This window comes from Zingiber officinale, chromosome 7A (genome assembly GCF_018446385.1).
Source record: "Zingiber officinale cultivar Zhangliang chromosome 7A, Zo_v1.1, whole genome shotgun sequence".
In the NCBI taxonomy this organism is placed as follows: domain Eukaryota; kingdom Viridiplantae; phylum Streptophyta; class Magnoliopsida; order Zingiberales; family Zingiberaceae; genus Zingiber; species Zingiber officinale.
This window is the reverse complement of record NC_055998.1, coordinates 23,215,281-23,224,877: the sequence shown is the minus strand read 5'-3', so window position 1 is coordinate 23,224,877 and position 9,597 is coordinate 23,215,281.

Sequence of the window (9,597 nt, the reverse complement as noted above, 5' to 3'; positions counted from 1 at the left end):
ATACACTTAGGCACGTCTAATAGTATCCTCCCCATCGGAGTCACTGCTATTATTTGTGTGACCGAAGAAAACCAACTATTAATTTGTCAAATGAATAGGTTGACAAGATAATAAAATTAAAAACTCCTCTTACAAATGTTTGATTTTGTATACGTCCACACTATCGTGGCATACAAAATTCATGGTATTTGAGGTAATTTTATTTTGTCATAAAGATTTATTGACAAGATAATTAATGGGTAAAACCCTCCTCTTACAAATGTTTAAATTTTGTATACGTCCACACTATCGTGGCATGCAAAATTCACGGTGTTTGAGGTGTTGGTGAATTTAAATAATATTGTTTGAGAAATCAATGTTATTTTAAATTCAAAAGTTTTGACCAAATATTTGATCAAAGACAGATCAACTATTAATTTTATTCGTCAAAGTTGACGAGATAATAAAATTAATGGATAAAATCTCCTCTTTGATTTTGTATACGTCCACACTATCGTGGCATACAAAATTCATGGGGATTTTAAGGAATTGATTTTGACCAAATATTTTTGTGATTCTTAGGATTTAAAATGTTTGTCAATTCCCTAGTTGTTATACTATAGAAAAGACTTAGTAGTCCCAATTATAATGATTGAAAATAGGACTTGGACATTAAGGTAGACTGTCTTCTTAGAACTAAGAACAATATAGGTGTATTTAATTCATTAGTTGAAACATGTTTAGTGGTGTTATCTACCAGAACCTGGAGTGTAGATACAGATGTCATTAATCATGTCCGTAATTCATTGCAGGGTTCCAGGAAACCCGACAACTAAATGAAAATAAAAACACCGTCCACATGGGCACTGCTGTAAAAGTGGCAGCTGTTGCAGTGGGAGATGTTTATCCTTTGATAAGAATAAAATATGGATTTTAAGTAATTGTCTTTACGTACCAAGTTTAGAATGAACTATTTTTCAGTTTCTAAACTATTCAAAGAACTTGATATTCTGCCTCTTTTAATAACAAAGTTGTTATTAAGAAAAAGAGGGAAGTTATCTGTTCTGGTACGTTGGTTGGCAATTTATAAATCCAATAACTCCCACGATGCAACAAATGAAAATTAGTAACACATCTTCTAACTTTAAGATAAAGCAACCTTCGGAAATGAACCAATTATATCTTTGGCATCTAAGGCTAGGTTATATTAACTTGAGTAGGATTCATTGGTAGCTGATGAACTTTTGAGTTCATTAGTAGTAGAAATCTTTCCAACCTGCGAGTTTTACTTGGAAGGAAAAATAACCAAGAAGCTTTTAAGTCTAAGGGGTATGGAGCCAAAGATATGTTGGAATTAGTTCATTCTGATTTGTGTGATCCTATGACTATCCAGACAAGAGGTAGTATCGAATATTTCGTCTATTTTATAGACAACTATTCAAGATACAAATACATTTACTTGATGTGCCGCAAGACTAAGTATTTTGATTAGTTCAAAGAGTACAAGACTGATGCGGAGAAACGTTAAAGTAAAAGTATCAAGTCACTATGGTAAGATTGTAGTGGCAAGTACCTCTTGGGACAATTTAGGAGTCACTTATCAAAAGTAGGGATTCAATCCCAACTAACTGCACCTGGTACACCCTAACAGAATGGTGTAGTGGAAAGAAGGTATAGGACTCTTATAGAAATAATTAGATGAGTTATTCAGAAAATTACCAAATTCGTTTAAGGATATACTCTGAAAATGGAAGTGAACATAGTACCTTCCAAAGTCAGAACTCTCTACTCATATAAAATTGCTGAATAGGCGTAAGCCTATTTTGAAGCATATTCGGATTCGGGTAGTCCAGCACATAGGCTGAAGAGAGACAATGATAAGTTGGATAGGAATTCACTAGTTTGTGAGTTATCCTAGAGAAACGAAAGTGAGTTTATAGTCTTAAAAATCAGAAGGTCATTGTTAGCATCAATGAATGATTTTTAGAAGAGGACTATATAATGAACCACAAGCCCATAAGTAAATTTGTTCTTAATAAAGGACACGTCTAATCTAGTACCAACTGTACAAGATAAAATATCACAAGAAACTGCAACACGTATCACAAATGATACACAATTACAGAAAGTGTCTCGTCATAGTGGGAGGGTTGTTAGGCAACCTAAAAGATTCATGCTTTGGGAAAGTCTTTGGATTTGATCCCTGGTGGACATGAACCTGATCCCCGGACATACGACGAAGCACTCCAAGATAAAGATGCAGCATCTTTGCAAAGAGAAATGAATAAAGAATTGGAATATATGTATTCTAATAAAGTCTGGGAGCTTGAAAAATCACCAAATGGAGTAAAAGACATTAGGTCTACAATAGAAAAGGAAGGACAGACAAGTAGGTGTATACTTTCAAAGCAAGACTTGTTGAAAAAGGGAAACCTTTTACCGGTAGCCATGCTTAAAGTATATCCGGATTCCTTTATCTATTATTGCTCATATGGATTATGAGATTTGGCGAGTGGATGTCAAGACAGTTTTCCTTAATGGAAGTCTTGAAGAAAACATCTATATAAAGCAACCAGAAAGGTTCATTGCAAAGAGCAAAGAGCATCTTGTGTGTAAACTCAATCAGTCTATGGACTGAAGTAAAGCTCCAAGATCTTGGTACATCCGGTTTAATAAAGTAATCCAGACCTATGGATTTATTTTATAACTGAATGAGTTTTGTGTATACAAGAAGTGTGATGGAAATGTGGTGATATTTCTTGTACTATACGTAGATGACATTTTTAGTAGTTGGAAACAATATCAAAGTGTTGTCGGAAGTAAGGGTATGGTTGTCCAAACAATTCCATATGAAAAACTTAGGAGAATGTGCACACATTCTTGGGATCAAAGATATAAGGGATCGCAAGTAAAGAATGTTGTGCCTATCCCGAGCTTCATACAATCCTTGCTCGTTTTAAGCATGCAAAACTCCAAGAAAGTTTTTTTACCTTTTCAGTATGGAGTAGCTCTATCTAAAGAGATGTCTCCGAAGACATCAAAAGAGATAAAGTAAATGAAGGCAGTTCCTTATGCTTCAGCTGTCGGAAGCCTAATGTATGCTATGCACGAGATCAGGAATCTGTTTTGCCAAGGGCATAGTTAGCAGATATCAAAGTAATCCTGGACAAGGACATTGGTCTGTGGTAAAGCATATATTGAAGTACCTTAGAGGCACTAGATATTATATGCTAGCTTACAAGGCAGATAATTTGTTCCCTGTAGGTTGCATGGATTTAGACATCCAATCAGATAGGGATAATAGTAAGTTAACCTCGGGGTTTTGTGTTTACTTTAGGAGGTAAAGTCATAATTATGAAGGAGTGGTGTTTTTCAGACTCCACCATAGAAGCTGAGAATATAGCAGCCTCTGAGGCAGGCATAGAAGCTGAATGGCAAAAGTGACCTCAAGATGGACTTAGATATGATTTCTGGTTTGTCCAAAAGATTATTACAATTTATTGTAATAATAGTGGTGCAGTAGCAAACTCAAAGAAACCATAAGTCTATAAGGCAAGTAAACACAATAGAGCGCAAGTACTACCCAATACGAGAAATCGTATAACGAGGAGAAGTTGTTGCCGCTTAGATTGCATCAAGTGATAACCTGGAAGATCTTTTCACTAAGGCCCTTAAGGCAAGAGCTTTTGATGGGCATGTTGAAGGGTTGGGAATCAGATGTATGGCAGCAGATATGGCAGCTTAGTCTTTTAGTATAAGTGGGAGATTGTTAGGATGTATACTAAAAGTCTAGTTTTTGGTATAAACATTTATCTAGAAATAAGAATCACATTGGTCAAATGTCTACATTTATGATAAATGTAGTTGTTCAATTAATTTATATTGTAGATAACATGGTGTGTGGTGTCACATACAGAGGATCATATTATCAGTACCTTATAAATTATAAACAGTAGCTCACGACCAAGACGGAAAGGAACAAACCATTGGAAGGTCGTAGTATAATTAGGTATTAGTTTATCTTAACTATATAATTACACTAGTACACTTAGAGTGTATTGAGTAGGACCATTAGAGGTCGTTTCTTTTTATATTGACTTTATAAAGGAACAAAGACCTCAGTTATTATGGAAGTGTGTGCTCTTAATCCTAATATAATAACAAGCACATATATTTGATATTTATTTCTTTAATTTATCAATGGGTGAGATTTAGTTTGATAAATCAATAAGCCCGATAAGTTGGGAAATGATATCACTTATAGTGTGTGTTGTTGATTATAAAAGGAAATTGTGTCCTAAAAATCTAGGTTGAGAATGTCCCTAAGAGGAGTTCAAAAGGATTATCATGTTAAACCCTGCAGGTCGACTTAGTCCGACATGATGATAAGGTTGAGTGGTACTACTCTTGGACTAAGATATTAATTAAGTGAGTTGTCAGTAACTCATTTAATTAGTGGGCATTCATTATCTTAAACACAGGGAGACTAACACACTCATAATAAGAAGGAGCCCAAAAATGTAATTTGGGATTGGTGCGATAGTTCAATAATAGTTCTCTAGTGGAATGAATTATTATTGATAAAATTAAGTTGTGTGTTCGGGGCGAATACGGGATGCTTAATTTTATCGGGAGACCAAAATCAATTCCTCCTCTCGGTCCCTATCGTAGCCTCTAAATTATAGAGTACTATATCCACCTATACCCACCTTCTTACCCATCCTATAAGGGTCGGCCAAGCTAGCTTGGAGACCAAGCTAGGGCCGGCCATGGCTTGGTTCATGGGTGAATTCATGTGGCTGACCCTAGCTTGAATTCAAGCTTAGGTGGCTGGCCCTATTAAAATAAAAAGAAATTTTAATTTTAAAAATTTTTCTTATGTGGATAACATGATTTAAAAGAGAGTTTAAAATTTTAAATCTTTCCTTTTATAAGATTCTACAAAAGATTAAGAGAATAGCTAAATCTCTTTCCTTATTTGTATATTAAAAGGTTGATTTTAATTTTGGTAAAAACTTTCCTTTTAATCATGTTCATGATTTAAAAGAAAGTTTAAAAATTAAAAAAAGATTTAATATCTTTCCTTATTTGTAGATTGAAAGGAGATTTTAATTTTTAGAGATAACTTTCCTTTTTGGAAATTATCCACATGTTTAAAAGAAAGATTTTAATTTATAAAATTTCCTTTTTATTAACCAATCATGAAGGGATAAAAATTATTGGAGAAATTTTTATAAATTTCCGGAAACAAATTAGGAAGTTTTAATTCTTGTTTTAATTAAAACTTTCCTTGTTTTGGGGAGAAAGTGGCCGGCCAAATAAGTTGGAAAAAGAAAATTGATTTTTAATTAATTAATTTTTTCTTTTTCATGGCAAAGGAATTAAGGAAGTTTTTATTTAAATTTCCTTATTTGCCAAGGCCAAGGATTATAAAAGAGAGGGTAAATGTGCCTTCAAAAATACACAATAACCTCTATTCTTTTTCTCCCTCTTTTCCTTGGTGGTGTAGTCGGCCCTTCCTTCTTCTCTTCTTCTTCTCTTTGTGGCCGAACCTCTTCATGCTCTTGGAGTTTTAATTGGTGGCCGGATTCTAGCTTGGAGAAGAAGGAGAGAAAGTTTGCATCCCTTGGAGCTTGGTTGGTGGAAAAAGTTCTTCATCCTTAGGAGGTTTTGTGCTTGGCCGAAACTTGAAGGAAGAAGAAGAAGGTGCTAGGTGGTTCTCGTCTCGGAAGATCGTTGCCCACACAACATCTGAGATTAGAAGAGGAATATGGTAGAAGATCAAGAGGTCATTGTTCACAAAGAAAGGTATAATTAATAATTGTTTTCCGCATCATGATAGTTTTGTTTCTTTGTAAAAAATACCAAATACAAGAGGTATGCGATTCTAGTTTTTCGAATTAGTTTTCGAAGTTGTGTTCTTTTGTTTTTCCTTTTCCTTGTGATTTGATTGTTCTTAGCGGTTAACCTAGGGTTACTATGGTAAGGTTAAATATTTAATTTCCTTAAAAGACTTTGTCTAGTCGGTGATGGTTGTTCCCATATCCAAGAAGGTCAAGTGCCTCGCCATGCAGTACTGGAAGCCGATTTTGGAAATAGATATTTAATTATTTTCGTGACCTAGGTGATTTGGATTGAACGTGTTAAGTTTCGCAGGAGATCCAAGTCTAAATCTAAAAAAACAAATAAATTAAACTTAGGATCAAACGTGTTAAGTTCCGCAGACGATCTAAGTTTAATTTAAAAGAACACATGGTAGCTAGGAAAAGGTTCAGACCTTTGTATAAAATTTTTGTACAGTGGAACCGTTAGATTTTCCGAGTAGCAACCAACAAGAGTGAGCCAAGATGATTGAGATTTTCTTTGTAATTATTTTGGCACAAAAAAACAAATGGTTAGTAATAATTAAATTAGTTGATAAATATTTTTTTATTGTTACTTACACTAATATTATCTCTTTTTATAGGAAATATCTGAAAATAATATTAATAATCGGTTTAATAGACCACTTGAAAGCGCTCATGGATCGAAGACTTTGGTTCAACATTATCATAAAGCTGTAAGTTTTATTTGAAAATAAAATTTCTTATCACAATTTATATGATAATAAATTGTTTCAATTTTTAAGGCTGATCGTATGACAGGAGAGCTTCCGAGTGTGATCGACACCTTCGAGAAATTTTTTTCACAAAGGAGGAAAATGGAAAAATGATTGGGTTGCACAAAAACATGTAACTATCTATTACTATGTTATCAAGGGTTAGCATTGAAAATATCTAAGTATCTTTTCTACTCTTCTATTTCTTATGATGCATTTTAAGCTATTCTTGCTGTGTTAGCTATTGGCGGATGTCAATATACGTTGTTCCATTTTTGTTTCCAACACTTTCTATTTGTTATTTCATACATAAACACTTTATTATTTTATACATAAATAGGAAGATGAAAATGATCATTTTTTATAATGTATAAATAGTTGTCACTCCTAGTCCATTAATTATCAATTTTACTTTTGTACACCATTATTACTATTGTATATGTTATTCAGTTCTATTCTTTGTCAATGTCTTTATGTATGTATGTCTTGTAATGTGTATTTATACACCTTGAGAGTCTCTTCACCAAAGTGAGAAACTTATTGTGCATTAGATGTATGCGTGCTTTGAATTGCATTTATTATGATATATTATGCTGATACATTTCTAAATTCAGGATACTAAATGATTATTCGAAAGTACCTTCAAAGCCTAAGGTGACTTATAAAAGGAATTTATGTTGTTATCATAGAATTGACTAAGACTCTATGTACCTAATTACGTAATAGGTGTTAGTGTGTTTCTATATATTGCTTGCATGCTTTTTAATGTTTTGTTTTAAGAATACTGATTAATGAATATCTATACATAATACTTGTTACTTGATCCGATTGTGTTTTAATTGTGTTGTCCGCATATATAGTTGATACGAATTTCATATAATTCTTTCCGCCTCATCGAATTAATGTAAAATGAAATAGCATTTAGTTATTTATTTGTATATTTGGTGATTAATTTGTTTATAATTTTTTACATATTGTTGATGTATTTATTCATAAAAATTAAATTTTTTAATATATTATTTTGCATACTAATATTTTTTTAAGGCTGAAATGGTAGATTTTCAATTGACTCAGCTAGAAAGTGAAGTGTTCACCTCTACTGTTGATAATGTGCGTTAGCCAAAGGATGTCGATATCATGACGCAAGTCTTAGGCTCACGATCTCATTACGTGAAGGGTTTAGGTCCATTACCTAAACTATCTGTAATGGGTGGTTTTAAAGCTACAAACATCAGTTCAAAGCATCATGATGATTATGAAAAAATTACAACTATGCAAAAAACGATTGATGAATAGAATCAGACTATATGTTAGTAGAATAAAAAATTTGAAGCATGATTGCACCAGCTTCAACAGGTCATTCTTGACTTCTCATTCCAGCCTCCACCAACATGCTCTTCAATTTGATCTCCTCCACCACCTCCCCTGCCTCCATCATCGACTATGTAGTTTTTTTGTTTTGCAACATTATGTAACACATATTTCACTACTTATGTCCTTTTGGACAATATTTTACTAGTTATGCTCATGTTTTAAAAATATTTGACTAATTAATAGTAAATTGCACTTTTGTGATGCATTTTAGACACATTATAAAGTTGTCACTGAATGAGCAATATATTTTGTAATGTATAGAACGCGTCACAAATAATTAAAGAAAAAAATGTAGCAAAAATATATTTCGCGACACATTTCGTGTATCGCGACATGTTAGAACCTTTTGGCGACGCATAAAAGAAAGTGTCGCCAATATTAGTGTTGTGAAATGATAGCACCTTTGACGACATCATTTGGCGACACATAAAGGAAGGTGTCGCCAATACTTGCGTTGCGAAATGTTGTAACCTTTGGCGACACGTACTTTAATGTGTCACCAAAGATCATATTGACTTTTGCATATGAACCAATTGCGACGCACACCGACGACACCTGTTTGCGTCGTAAAATGTTTCGCAATGTGTTTTACGTATATATGGCGACGCTAAAAAGTATTACTAAAAGTCAAAATTCTTGTAATGAATTTTCTCATGTTTATTATCCCACTGTTCATTCAGGTTTAGAGATTTTTTCTAGTAAAATATTAATTTTAAATGAACATATTAATAATAAATCTTTATCTTCTTTCATATTAGCTATGAAAATTAAATAGGAATTTTTTTTATTTTATTCCTAAAATTTATTTAATTATATTTACTTTACATCCTCGATTTAAATTCGAAATTTTATAAAAAAATATTAACTTTATATTATATTATGATTTTTTTATCCAATTAATATTATATATAATGTTAAAATTTATTTATATGATATTTATAATTAATATTATGTAAAATATGAAATACAAACTAATATTTCCGAAACACAATAAATTACTAGTAGTAATTTAAAAACTTACAAAATACAACTTTTATTAAAAGAGCAGACGAAATGTACACGAGGATTCTCAAGTTCCATATAGGAATTTGAGAATTATTTTATAACTTCTTTTGATTTTAATGAAGTAAATAGCGAAAATTTTGTAATCATGAAGTGGTGACTCGGAAGGCTCAAAGTTTTCCCATTTTCTCCTTAATCGTTAAAGAAATTTTAGGTTATCTAGTGTCAACTGTTGTTATGGAGTAGATGTTTCCAGAGGCAACATATTAAATGAACAGTGATAGACTTTGTCTCCCAACTCGTTAGAAGCTCAAACATTACTCGATAATTGGACTAGAGAGGAGAAAAAAATTTAAGAAATGCAATTTTCAAATGACAAAGTCGAAGATTTTGATATTGAAGGAACGAATATAATAAAAACAATAAATAGAAGTGAGTAAAAACATCACTTCCAAATGTAAAATGGAAAAAATATAAAAGAACTACACGATCTTTGATTCGCAAGCTTTTTTAAAAAAAATAAATTTTATATTTTTTTAACAGAATAATCATGAACCGTGACGAATTGTGGTGAACTGTGAACCGAACTGTGAATCGTAGGTTTCGAACTATGAATTATAATCATCTTTGAAAGATTAGGTTAA